Source organism: Lactuca serriola, chromosome 5 (genome assembly GCF_051521515.1).
Source record: "Lactuca serriola cultivar US96UC23 chromosome 5, Lser_US96UC23_V15, whole genome shotgun sequence".
Taxonomy (NCBI): Eukaryota; Viridiplantae; Streptophyta; class Magnoliopsida; order Asterales; family Asteraceae; genus Lactuca; species Lactuca serriola.
Window position 1 is genome coordinate 263542919 of NC_136412.1, and position 13579 is coordinate 263556497.

The window sequence follows — 13579 nt, forward strand, 5'->3', positions numbered from 1 at the left end:
GTGTTCATCCTATCATGTAATCAAGTAAATTTCTCATCTCTACATACATTCTTAGTTTTCTCTCTTCAGTTGTGTTTTTATACTATTAAACCAATTTATGTATCTATTTATAATGGATTTAAAATTCGAAGTTATATAATGGTTTGGAGTTGATTTTCCCAGAAATCACATCCGTTTCCTGTTTTTATATGTTTATCATAAAACAATCTCCATTTAATGGTAATATATTACCTCTAACAATAATAAATTAAATTTGAAATTGAGTCTTTAAACTATTTTAAATCTTTTTTTTCATTGAATTTGCTTTATTATGTATTCAGTCGTACCATGAGAAAGACAACTTATGCCTTTTGTTTTTGTATGAAGTTAAAAAAATGGTGTTTTAAGTGTATGTAATCTATGCTTTTGATTAGCAAACATTTAGGATTTGGAATCCCTATTTTGTAGATGATTTTATAAAGGAATTTTTAAATTTCGTTTGAATATATGAACAAAAGTAGGAACGAAACTCAAACGAGTGGATGAAACCGTAAATGAAGGAATGAGATTGAAGGCTTCAACAAACAAACATGTGTTAAATTTTTGTTTGTTTTGAGTTATAAATGGCCTGATTATTGTTGGTGACAATGTGCAGGTTGGTGGTGACAAAAAGATGCTAATTTCAACTTCATTAGTTGGTACCCATATGTTTTTGTAGGGTTAAATGAGACTACATACAAGCTAAAAAGATGGTAACTTAGTATTTTGTAACCTCAGCTACCTACCTTAAAATAATAACACTAGGCTGAATGTAAAATTGAATGTAAATTACATCAATACCCTCGTACAAAGTCATTTCTATTACAACAAAACCAATTATGAAACAACTAATGTAATTCACATATCCATGATCGTAATTTTTTGTTGGGCATTATTATCTATTTATTTTCCAGATTAGCAACTTATTGCTATCCTATTACCTATCTTCAATGATTTTCTCAACACTTGATAGGGCTTACACACATGAGCATGTAAAGTTTCAAATTATGTTGATTTTTAGGTGTAAATGTCGTTTGTACCCTTTATTACTTTTTGTTGTTGGCAATGTGTAGGTTGTGTGAATATTTTTATTATTTCAATTTTGATGTTTTATGGAAACGTTTAAAAAAGAAAAAAAAGTTAAAGTTGCCAATTGAAACAACAATAGTATTGAGGTAAAAGGTATGGCTAATAGTTCTACTTTTATGTTCTATTGTAAGTTTTGTTTGTACATGTTTACTTATATTTTATTTAATTTTACTTGTATTTTGTAGGATCGTGTTGAGCCTGAGTAAACTCCACAATTTGAAAGAGGTATTTTGTAGGATCGTGTTGAGCCTGAGTACACGAATAATTGCTTTTAAAATCTACCAAGTTATAACATTGTACTTTTACTTTTTTCCATTAATGTTGCACTTTGCTTTGGAAAATCTCCAAAATTATAGCACTAGACTTTTTATTTTTTGTTTTTTTTGTATTATAAACACATTGGACTTTGGAAACCCGATTATCGTATTATGCTTTCCGTTTTTATTCCCCCTTATTATTGGGTCATTGGGATTTGGAAAAGCTACCCAATGGCAGCATTGTAATGTTATTTTTATATTATGAAGGACATTCTGTTTTGAAAAATCTACCCAACCATAGCAACGTACTTCCATTTTTTACAAGTTAAGTCATTTTTCTTTGAAAAAAATTATCTATAACATTGTACTTCCAGCTTTTTCTTATTAGCTCACTTTACTTCAAAAATCTACGAAATTGTATCAGGGAAAATTCTTTTGTTTTTAGATAACATTGGCATAATTAGACATATTTATTTGAAGTACAATCCTTTAATAAAAATTGAAAGTAGTTGCTACGATAAACAAATAAATATAACAAATTCTCTTTCTTGCATTTAACATTCAAACCAATTTTAGCGTTGTTGGAGATTTTTTAAAGAAACAAATTTTTTTATATTAACATACCTTTACAATTTCATGTTTACCGGATAATCAAGTTGAGTTTCGGGTAGTTGGCGATGTTGAGAAGCCAACATCTAATAAGCTTTTGCTTCAACAAAAGCAATATGTAATTTACAGAACCTTTTATTAGCATAAAAAAATTAACATGAATTTAATTTTATAGGAAGCATAGGTTGGGGAATCTCATCTATTTTTGATAGGTTGGTCCTTCAATTAAATTGAATTTTGTGGTTTTGGTTTCAAAAAGAGTTAGCGTTGCAATTTTACTCATTGTTTTAAAGTATATTAAAATTTTTGAACCCTGTTACAAATAAAACAAATGGGTTTGGGGGTGTGGGTTATGTAGTCATTAGGACCAAAAGTGTTAGGAAACTTCAAAAGAATTAAAGTGGCAGCACAAAAGTTTTTCGGACCAAAACCGCTTCGGACTAAAACAAAATACATCCTCTAAAAAAAATTGATCTTAAACTTATAGATAACAAAAATAAAATAAAATAAAATTGAAAAAAAAAACTCTATACGAAAACAAAACAAACGTCGTCATCCGGTACCTTTGTCCCATGCGTAGCATGGGTTCAACTACTAGTTTGAATTATTACATAATACTTATAAAACTTTATCTATATTAAAAGAAAAAAAAAAGGAAAATATGATTATAAGTGAATTATGTTAGGAATTACGATTACAGTAACCATGAAATCTTTAATAAATACAAACAAAAAAAATGTAGAAAAAAACATTAAAAAATATTAAGACATCCATAAAATTAATAAAAATTTAAAACTTTCTCAAGCATCCAAAAACCATTACTTATTACAAAATGTTTTCCAAATAGTTTCATATCAGAGTATCCTAGAAATCAAAATCATAAAATGTGAGGAAGTGCACGATCAAGCCTTCGCCTTCCCACGATCATCCGAAGTAACTGAAACAAAATCCAAAACTGTAAGCCCGAAGCTTAGTGGGTTTCCCTAAAGTACCAACACTCAACAGATAACATAACAACACGCATACTGAGCCATCAGCCTGACTGAACCGTCTCACAGGGCCTACAACCTATCTGGACCGTTCTCGAGCCTTTGGCACGCCTGTACTGCCTCGCAGGGCCTAAAGCCTATCCGGACCGCTCTCAGATCTTCACCCTGACTGGACCGCCTCGCATGGCCTTCAGTCTATCTTGGCCGCCCTGGGTCTATTGACCTTCTGCACAAAGCAGGACCGCCTCAACCAAACCACACACACACATATGTTGACATACTCATAACACATAAACAATCAACGGACAAGCACAAATCATATAGACCACTAAGCATAACATCATCCTATCTACAAGGATACCGATCGAACAGATCATAATAGCATAACAACATCCTATCTACTAGGATACCGATCTAACAGATCATAACTGCATACAAGCATACTATAACCACGATAACGATCCAAAGGGCCGACCTTGGTGCCTTCGACCCTTTAGTACAACGAGGAAAACTCACCTCATAATGTCGAACTGAACTGAAAAGATCACCCTCCCGAATCACAACTATGAACTCAACCCCCTATAACTACTATATGACCAATTCCATCAAGATTCCAAATTACCAAAATACCCTCAGAAGTCAAACTTGGTCAACCATAGTCAAAGTTAAAGTCAACATTCAAGGTCAATAGTCCATGTTGACCCAACTCGTCGAGTGCATCTAGAAACTCGTTGAGGTCCCTCAGTTTTCAGCATACCGGGGAAACACCCTAACTAAATCATCGAGTTGGCTATGCAACTCGTCGAGTTCCTTCAGACTTTTCATATTCGGTCCTTTCCAGTCGGATCCAAACCCCCAAACTACAGATCTAATCCCCTAGGGTTGAGATACCACGTAAAGTTGTTAACTTTACGTCCATACATGGCATCAAAGGGGTTAAATCACTCGTATGAAGCTTAATAAGGGGTTTAGGACATGGAAGATGGCCAAAGCGTGATAAAGCTTGAGTCTTTAGGCCTAAGGCGTCTAGAGGTGTCCAGATATGAAGTTACAACTTCGAATCATGCTCATCTTCCAAAAGTTGATCCAAAATGGGCCAAAAGACACTAAACTTCCATAGGAGAAGATCTAAGAAATGAAAATCCAAGGCAAAGACATTTTACCTCCAAATGGTTGCTAACACATTGTAAATGTCGGATCTACAGCTTCTCCCTTCACTCCAACCTCTTCAAGCTCCAAGTTCCTTCACAACCACACCAAAATCACTCTCCAAGGCCCTCTCTCACACACATAAGAAGGTATAAGACTCAAGCTAGGGTTTCTCTGAGCAATAAGGTGGTGAGGGAGGCCGATAAGGGGACTTAAGGTCCTTTAAATAGGATGCAAACCCTAAAAATTAGGGTTTTCATGCACAGCCTTGACTCGTCGAGTTGGGGTCCTCCAACTCGTCGAGTAGGTTCAATAATCCACGTGACCTTATAAGTTTCTACACGATGAGTTGGGGCCTCCAACTCGTCGAGTAAGTCTTATGTGATGTACAAAATCCTTAAAAATTTCATATCTGGGAGTCGGGATGTTACAAAATATTTGAATAAAAAGTCAAAAAGTTAGAATAAATTATTCAAACAAAAAGTCAAAAGAAATATAAATAAATGTATTCGAAAAAATGTCAAAAAATTAGAAAAAATTATACGGACAAAATATCTAAAAAAATGTAAGCAAAAAATATATAAAAAAAACAATAAATAATATATTCGAAAAAAAAATGTTAAAAAAATCTAAATCGTAGTAATATAAATAAATTAAATAAAAATTATAATAAATAATATATGACATTACATAAATGGTCCCTATGCCTCGAACAAAGTACATAAATAGTTTCTATTGTAGGAAGGGCAAATGTGTCATTTCACAAAAGATTTACCTGAACTGTTAACATCGTTAGCCAAAATGACTGTCTTTGACAGATTTTGGAACCACAAGGACCATCTATGCACAAAATTTGTTATAAGGGCCAGAGTTGGTCAATTGTGTCAACCACAAGGATCATTTATGTAATTTTGTCTAAACTTTGGTGATATTTTGTATTTCTTTAAATAAAAACACATTATGAAGTTTTTTATTTGTTTGTATTCATCTAAAACTATATATATATATATATATATATATATATATATATATATATATATATATATTTTTTTTTTTCAATATTATATTTTATTTTCCTTTTGAGTATACGGATTGTTGTAAAAACTTATTGCGATGTGCTATTTTAATTTATTCTAATTGATCTACAACTTGCTTCTGAGTATTTTTAATGTTTGAACTTGTGAACGTCAAATTCTTGATTTATATATATATATATATATATATATATATATATATATATATATATATATATATATATATATATATATATATATATATGTATGTATGTGTTGGAAAATAGAAAAAGAAAATGAATATATAGTTATTGCATTGTCCCTTGAAAACCTCCCGAAATATAGTAAATTTGTAACACATAATTTATAGTAGGATTACTATGTTTGTTAAAATAAATATATTTTTATATGTCTTTACAACATATATACATGAACACGAATATATATATATATATATATATATATATATATATATATATATATATATATATATATATCATACATACTTATAAAGCTAGCATTTTTTTTTGAATCTCATGCATTTGAAACCCTCATTCTTTTTTCCTTTCACCACATTAATTTGAAACTCCCATGACTTTTCAATTTCTTTATAATAATAATTATAATTTGGTAATTAGATTAAATAAATATCAAATCTAAAGTGTATTCATATATAAATTAAATTTCAATATTAAAATAATATCTTTAATTCTACTTATAAAATTATGTTTTTTAACTTTTAACATATTATACTTAATTTATTAGTTTTAATATATTGTTGAATGTAAACCATTATCATTTTAAAGGTATAATTTTTGAACAATTTGTATAAAATACTTAAATTATTAATTAAAATATAACATTATGGGCTCAACTTAAATATATATTTTATTTAACTTAAACAATCCAAAGATTATTTTATAAATAATTAAAAGTGATAAATTGTAGTGTCTTTCTAATAATGATTGTAGGTTGGTTAATAAGGTTAAATAAATATCAAACCTAAAGTGTAATCATAAATAGACTAAATTTCAATTTTAAAATAATATCTTTACTTCTATTTATAAAGTTATGTCTTTAAATTTTAACATATTATACTTAATTTATTAGATTTAAAATGTTGTTGCATGCAAACCATTATCAGTTTAAAGTTATAATTTTTGAACAATTTGGACAAAATACTTAAATTGTTAATTTAAATATAACATTACAGTGTCAACTTAAATATAAATTTCAATTCCACTAAAAAAACCAAATAATATTTTGTAAATAGTTAAAAGTGATAAATTATAGTGATAAATGCAAAAACTAAATTGTAATATCAGTTTAACTAAAATATTTCCTAAATATATTTATATAATCGTTAAAATTTTTCAAATAAGTAGCTTAAAATAACTTATAATAACAATAGTTAAAAATAACTCTATATAAATGATTATATTGTTACCTTTAAAATCAAAAAATAATGCTTGATATTTTAAATAATTATAATGATAGAAATTAAAACATTAAGCAAATATATTTTAAAAAATTAGTTAAAAATAATAACTATAAATAATATTAAACCATATATAATATTTAATTTTATTGATGTGTAACTCGCGAGTAGAAGTCATTCAAACGAATGAAATTATGACGTTATAATAGATTTATATATTATCATATAATTCAAAATAGTCAATATATTATATCAAATTAATATACAAATTATTATATCAAATTTAACAATAACGTTAGTATTATATTTTAAAAAAATATATATTTGTAAAGACTTCAACTATATAGGTGTTTCTGCGCATTACAATGTCAACTAAAATATAAATTTCAGTTCCATTTAAAAAAACTGAAGAATATTTTATAAATAGTTAAAAGTGATAAAAGCAAAAACTAAATTGTAATTTCAATTTAACTAAAATATTTCTTAAATATATTTTTATAATCGTTAAAAGTTTTTAAATAAGTAGCTTAAAATAACTTACAATAACAATAGTTAAAAACAACTCTATATAAATGATTATATTGTTAGCTTTAAAATGAAAAAACAGTGTTTGATGTTTTAAATAATTATAATGATAGAAATTAAAATATTAAGCAAATAAATTTTAAAAAATTAATTAACAATAAAAACAACTATAAATAACATCAAATCATATATTATATTTAATTTTATTCATGTGTAACTCGCGGGTGGAAGTCATTCAAATGATTGAGATTGAAAGTTATAATAAATGTATATATTATCATATAATTCAAAATAATCAATATATTATATCAATTTAGTATATACAAATTATTATATTAAATTTAATAACAACGTTATTGTTATATTTAAAAAATTATATATTTGTAAAGACTTCAACTATATAGGTGTTTCTGCGCAACGCGCGGACATTCGCCTAGTTATTATATATAAACACCCTTTTTTCTCGTGCCACCTACAAGAAAATCGCACCCTTCTAATGTCGCCACGTCGCCTACCTTCTCTAACCAGCACAATGTATCATAGCGTCGATCCGCAAGTCTCCTGCTTGATCTTCCGCACAGTCATGTCGATTCTTTTCTCTTCTAACCGTAGGCCATACCATCCATTTGAAAAAAAATATTGATTTTGCGGTGAAATAATTCGCCTATTCAACTATGTGTCTTATGGATCGATTGTTCTTCGCTAATTCAACAGAGGTCAAAATTTACTTACTTTTGATTTCAAGCTTATGTATGTTTATTGTTACCATTCTCCTACTCTTCTGACCGCAAGGTATCTGTTGATCATCTCCATCTCAATCGGTGCTTCTGTGACTTCCTTCATTTCAATCGGTGGTCTCCCATGGTTTTCCATGATTTTCCCCTGCGAGAGAATCTATCATTCGCACTGAAAATAGGAAATGGGGTTCCATTTTTTTGGCCTCCGTATCTAAAACTACCGAGGTGTCTCGATTTTCAAATAAACTCGCTTGTTTTATTTGTTATCCAATTTTGAAATATATTCAACATTCTCCTTCCGTGCGATGACTTACAATGACTTACAAGGTGTATCTAAGTAGAATAAATGGAAAAATCAAATCAACTAGCATAAAGTAATAATTGTTCACAATTGATTGTTTCATTATTTTGTAGTTTATTATTGGCAATCCTAATGTTGCACATATGTGTTCGATAAAATGCCATACAAAAAAAAATAAAAAAAAATCATCAAATTTATTTAAACATTTCAATAAACATTTCAATGTATGTGTTATATGTATATTTAGCAAAATCATTTAGTAATCTTTGTGCACAAATAAAGCATAATTATGAACTCACTAAATTCTTAATTAGACCAATGCATTTTATCTGAAATCAAAGCAAGTTCTATGTCCATGACTATTACCTTTAATTTTCTCAACTTTTAATGTCATTTTTTGCCTGGAGATATATTTGGTAATGAGAAAAGACTATTATTAAAGACGTTTATTTAACAAAGTGTAATTTCATTTAATGAATTTGGATATCAGGGAAGAGAAATTCCCTAGGTGTGGTCTTTGATGGTTTTAATCTTAAAAATAGTGGTTAACATAAAGCGGCTTCCTGTGTTTGCATTGATATCTATGGTGAGGTAATAATCAATTCTATTTTATGAATAAAAAAGACTAGATATGAGAACTTTGTTAAAAAAAAAAAAAAACTTTAACAAAATAGAATGATATTTCGTAGTTTTATACTCCAGAAATAAGATATAATTACTTGGCATGATAACAGGGTAAAGTTTTCTTTTCTTGACCTGTGTCAATTTCATGTCATCTCAATGGTTTATCAGGAAAACCCAAAAAAAGAGGTGGACCAAAGGCCCTAAATAAGATTTGCGATCTTACATATGAGCTTCAACATGACAGTGAGTCAACATTATCAAAACCAATGTATGACTCACAGTTTCTCCAAATCATAAGGCCCCATTTCTAACTTGACATGAATGAAGAAGATCTTCTTTGACTATCTTTGGCGTGCATCAGATTTTTGCTCCATAAAATTAGGGTGAATTTTGAATTGGGTGAAATGCGAGCTGCATGCCTTGGATTATGATCTTCAATCCAAGCTTTCACTTGATGATGATTACTACTTATCGAATTGAAAAGGTTCTACAATGTATTTTTTTTAGTTTTGTTTTTAACAGATGAATATAACTTCAGTAAGTTACTTGGTGCTATATATGCAGAGTCTTCATCCACAAGGCAGCAAACAATTGACCTATCTTACATCCTACAAGGGAGAAGGCAGCACCAAAAGAATCAGAAGAAAATATGCTTAAAATATTTGTAGTGATCTTTGGGAAGCTCAACTTGGGACAAGAACATAAACTCTTTGATCAGCCAAAAGAATCAGAAGAAAATATGCTTAAAATTTTTAGTTTAGTTTTTAAGCTCAACTTAGGCGTTAATAATTACCTTCATTTTCAGTAAACGGTAAACTTAGCCATATGTTCCCTTTAATTTTTGCTTTAGACTGTGTTCGGACTATTATCAAGGTCATTGGGATCAAAATTTTGCAACCAACTTTATATATATATATATATATATATATATATATATATATATATATATATATATATATATATATATATATATATATATATAGGGCTGAGATCGGTTGAGTACTCATGGTTTTTCACGGACCTGAGAAATAAAGATGGAGCGTTAGATCAAAATTAACTCATTAATGACATGATCGTAATCTTACCGATCTCATGTAATGTTTATTTTTTTGTGTTATTGAACAAAATTACCATAATAAATCAAATTTCGAATTTTTTAAAAATATAATTTTTGATTTTTTTTAGATGGAGATTTTTTAGTTTTGTTTTTTAGAAAACATTAATTTTTAAAAATAATTGAAAAAAAGTAATTTAAAAAAAAACTGTAATTTAAAAAAAAACTGCAATTCTTAAAAAAAATTGTTTTTTTTTAAACTGCATTTATTTAAAAAAAAAACTGCAATTTTTTCAAAAAAATAAAAAACTACAATTTTTTTAAAACTACTAGTTTTTTTCAATAAAACTGTATTTTTTTTATAAAAAAAAACTGCATTGTTTTCAAAAAAAAAAACTAGAATATTTTAAAAAAAACCCTTATTTTTTTAACAAAAAAAAGTCAACGTTTTAGGTGTATATATGCATATTTTTTCAAATGCATATATGTATATTTCTTATACTAGTAAATTTAGATGGACCAGCTAGCTACAAGGAAGCGAAGGCAAACCCTAAGGATGATAATTAGAAAATAGGTAATGGATATCGAGATTTATCTCATGTATGATAACCAAGTGTAGAACTTGGTTAATCATGGGTAGTAAATGGATATTCAAGATGAAGATCAACATGGATCAGAATGTACACATGTTCAAATCTAGGTTTGTTGCAAAAGGCTTTACTCAAATCCAAGGGTTGACTATGATAAGACATTCTCACCGGTATGTAAGATCAAATCGATTAGGATAATGCTTACTACTGCCTTTTATGATTATGAGGTATGAAAAATGGATGTTAAAACGGATTTCCTATATGGGAAGCTTACTGAGGACGTCTATCTGAGTCAAGTACGAGGTTTTGAACATGCCAAATTTCCTAATAAGGTGTGTGTGCTTGAGAAGTACATCTATGAACTAAAAAAAGCTTCTTGTAGTTGGAATCTTTGCCTCCATGAGAAGGTCAAAGAGTTTGTATTCTCTAGAAGTGCAGATGAGTCTTGCGTGTATGTCAAATCTAGTGAGAGTGTGATAACTTTTCTAGTTTGTATGTTCATGACATACTCCTTACAGGAAACGATATTCCAACTTTGCAAGTAGTAAAGTATTGGCTTGGAAAATGTTTTGTTATGAAAGATCTAGGAGAGGCGACATAGATTCTTGGGATAAGGATTTAAATGGATATAAAGAAATGTCTAATTGAACTTAGCTAGAGTACATACTTGGATAAAATATTGAAAAGTTTCAATATGGGAATTCCAAGAAAGGGGATTTGACTATTCATCATACAGTTAAATTGAGTAAGAATCAATGTCCCAGCAGTGATAAAGAAGTGGATGATATGAGTCGAGCCCCATATGCTTCGAATATAGGATCGATCATGTATTGTATGAAATATAATCAACCTTATGTGTTTTATGCCTTGAGTACGACAAGTGGATTTTAGGATAATCCTGGCAGAGACCATTAGACAACAGTAAAGAATATTCTAAAGCATTTGCAGAGAACCAAAGAAATGTTCCTAGTTCTCAATTGAAAAGATGAGCTAAAAGTGAGTGTTTATAGTGATTCTAGTTTTCAAACGGATAGAGACAACTTTTGCTCACAATCTGGATGGGTATTCCTATTGAATTGTGGATCGGTGACTAGGAAGAGTTCCAAGGAGAAAACAATAGCAAATTCTACTTGTGATTCAGAGTATATCGCAACAAGTGAGACGACAAAGGAAGCAACATGGCTGAAGAATTTCATTAGTGATCTTAGAGTTGTTACATCAATCTAAGAACCCATATAATTTTTTTTGCAACAATGAAGGTGTAGTTGATTTAACTAAAGAGCCAAAATATCATGAGAGGTCAAGGCATATTTTGAGAAAATACCATTATGCCCAACATAGAGTTGAAGATGGGAACCTTGTTGTGAATCGAGTATCAATAGAGGATAATCGGCCCGATACTTTTACAATGGCATTAAGCAAGAATAAGCACACTGAACATGCTAGGAGTATAGGGTGAAGAGATGATGTTAGCTTTAGTAGTTAGTTGGTAGTTTGAAACAATATAACAAAATAAATTGTAATTGTTTTTGGTGATTAAATAATGGAGATTTATTTATGAGTATGTATACTATCTTCTTTAATTATTTTCTCTTGTGGTTTGTTTTGCATGTTTACATCCTAAGCATTAACATATTCAAAAAAACACAATCAATCATACTTTTAAAGAGTAAGTAATGATTGAAGACTGTCATGGAGTATTAGTAGATTGTTTATAGTGACGAGACATGACATGGGGACTGCTATTATGCTCATGATTGCTTAAATAGGGATTTTATGTATTGGTTAAACCTACACTTAGAGATTAGTTCATGGATTCAATCATGAGTAATTCTAAGATGATAATATCTTATATTCTTCAAGCATAGATACATAAGTTATAGTTTGTGTGTCTGTTGTGCATAGGTATTACATAAACACATTTGTAACTTGATGTTATAAATTATAGTTCCATGTATAGCATGACAAGTAAAGTGTGACATCCCCAAATTTTCAGAACCGAAAAAATTCTTTACGATTTAAAAATCATAATATCTCTTATTGTGGAAATGACCAGTACATTAAAACAATTTTAGTACAAAATATTGTCACAAAATAATAACACTATAGGTATGTTATAATCGATACACAACAAATTGTTGGGTTTTTCTACGCATCAAATACACTCTAAACTAGGTAGCGAAAAAATCAAAACTACGATATACCTAAGTGTACATGCACCCTATGGATCTATGATTTCATGCTAATTACATCTACCCTAAAAAACAAAACATAAAGAAGAAAAATATACATTTTATGTGGCCCTTGATCTCCATGCTTGAGATCTTGATCCTCCATGAAGTTGCTTGGATGAGAGGACCCAAACCAGAATCCCTCTAATGGTATCACACCTAATGACACCAAAGAGTGGAATAAAAATAACTACGAGAAAGGTCAATTTCACAAACCTAAAGAGGGTTAGAAATCGTCCCGAAGAGGGGGAGGAAAAAGAGTTGGCGGAACTTCAAGCCAAGGTGCAAGGAAGAATGAAATCCCTAAGTAAATCCATCGGTATTACGACTTGTAATCACTATTAAATATTATTTATAAATATATAACAATGGTTATGATTTTAAATAAAAGTTACACTTCAGTTAAGATAAGTGCAACTTAACTTACAGAGATTTTATGGCAAAAAGTTGGAAATTACACTGGCAGAACTCCAACCAGAGAGCTTCTAGTTATCGAGCTCTCTGATATCACGGGGCTTCACTAAAGCTTCTAAAATAAAGATAAATTTCGGATTTTAAGATTGGAAATTCTAGAGAAGAGTTATGGAGGTGTGAAGAAGTGAATGAGGGTTAGGCTTCTATTTATAGCATATTTTTCACCAGGCGCGCCGCACACTTTTTACGTGTCTTGCGCTCCAACTACATCGCTCCTTGAACTTTGTGAAACATGTCAAAAAAATGCTGGTACGCGTCGCCCTTCTAGAAGGTGTGTGCCACACTCTTTTTACGCGTCACATAGATTTTCAATTTTTATAAAAACTGTATCTTTCTCATACAAGATCTGTTTTCGACGTTCTTTACATCCACACATAGTTATCGACGAGTACTATAATTTTCATTTAGACTCTGTCAGCTAATTCTCACTTTATTTTTAATTTTATATTTTTAAGGGATTAGACTGTTAAACTCCATATAA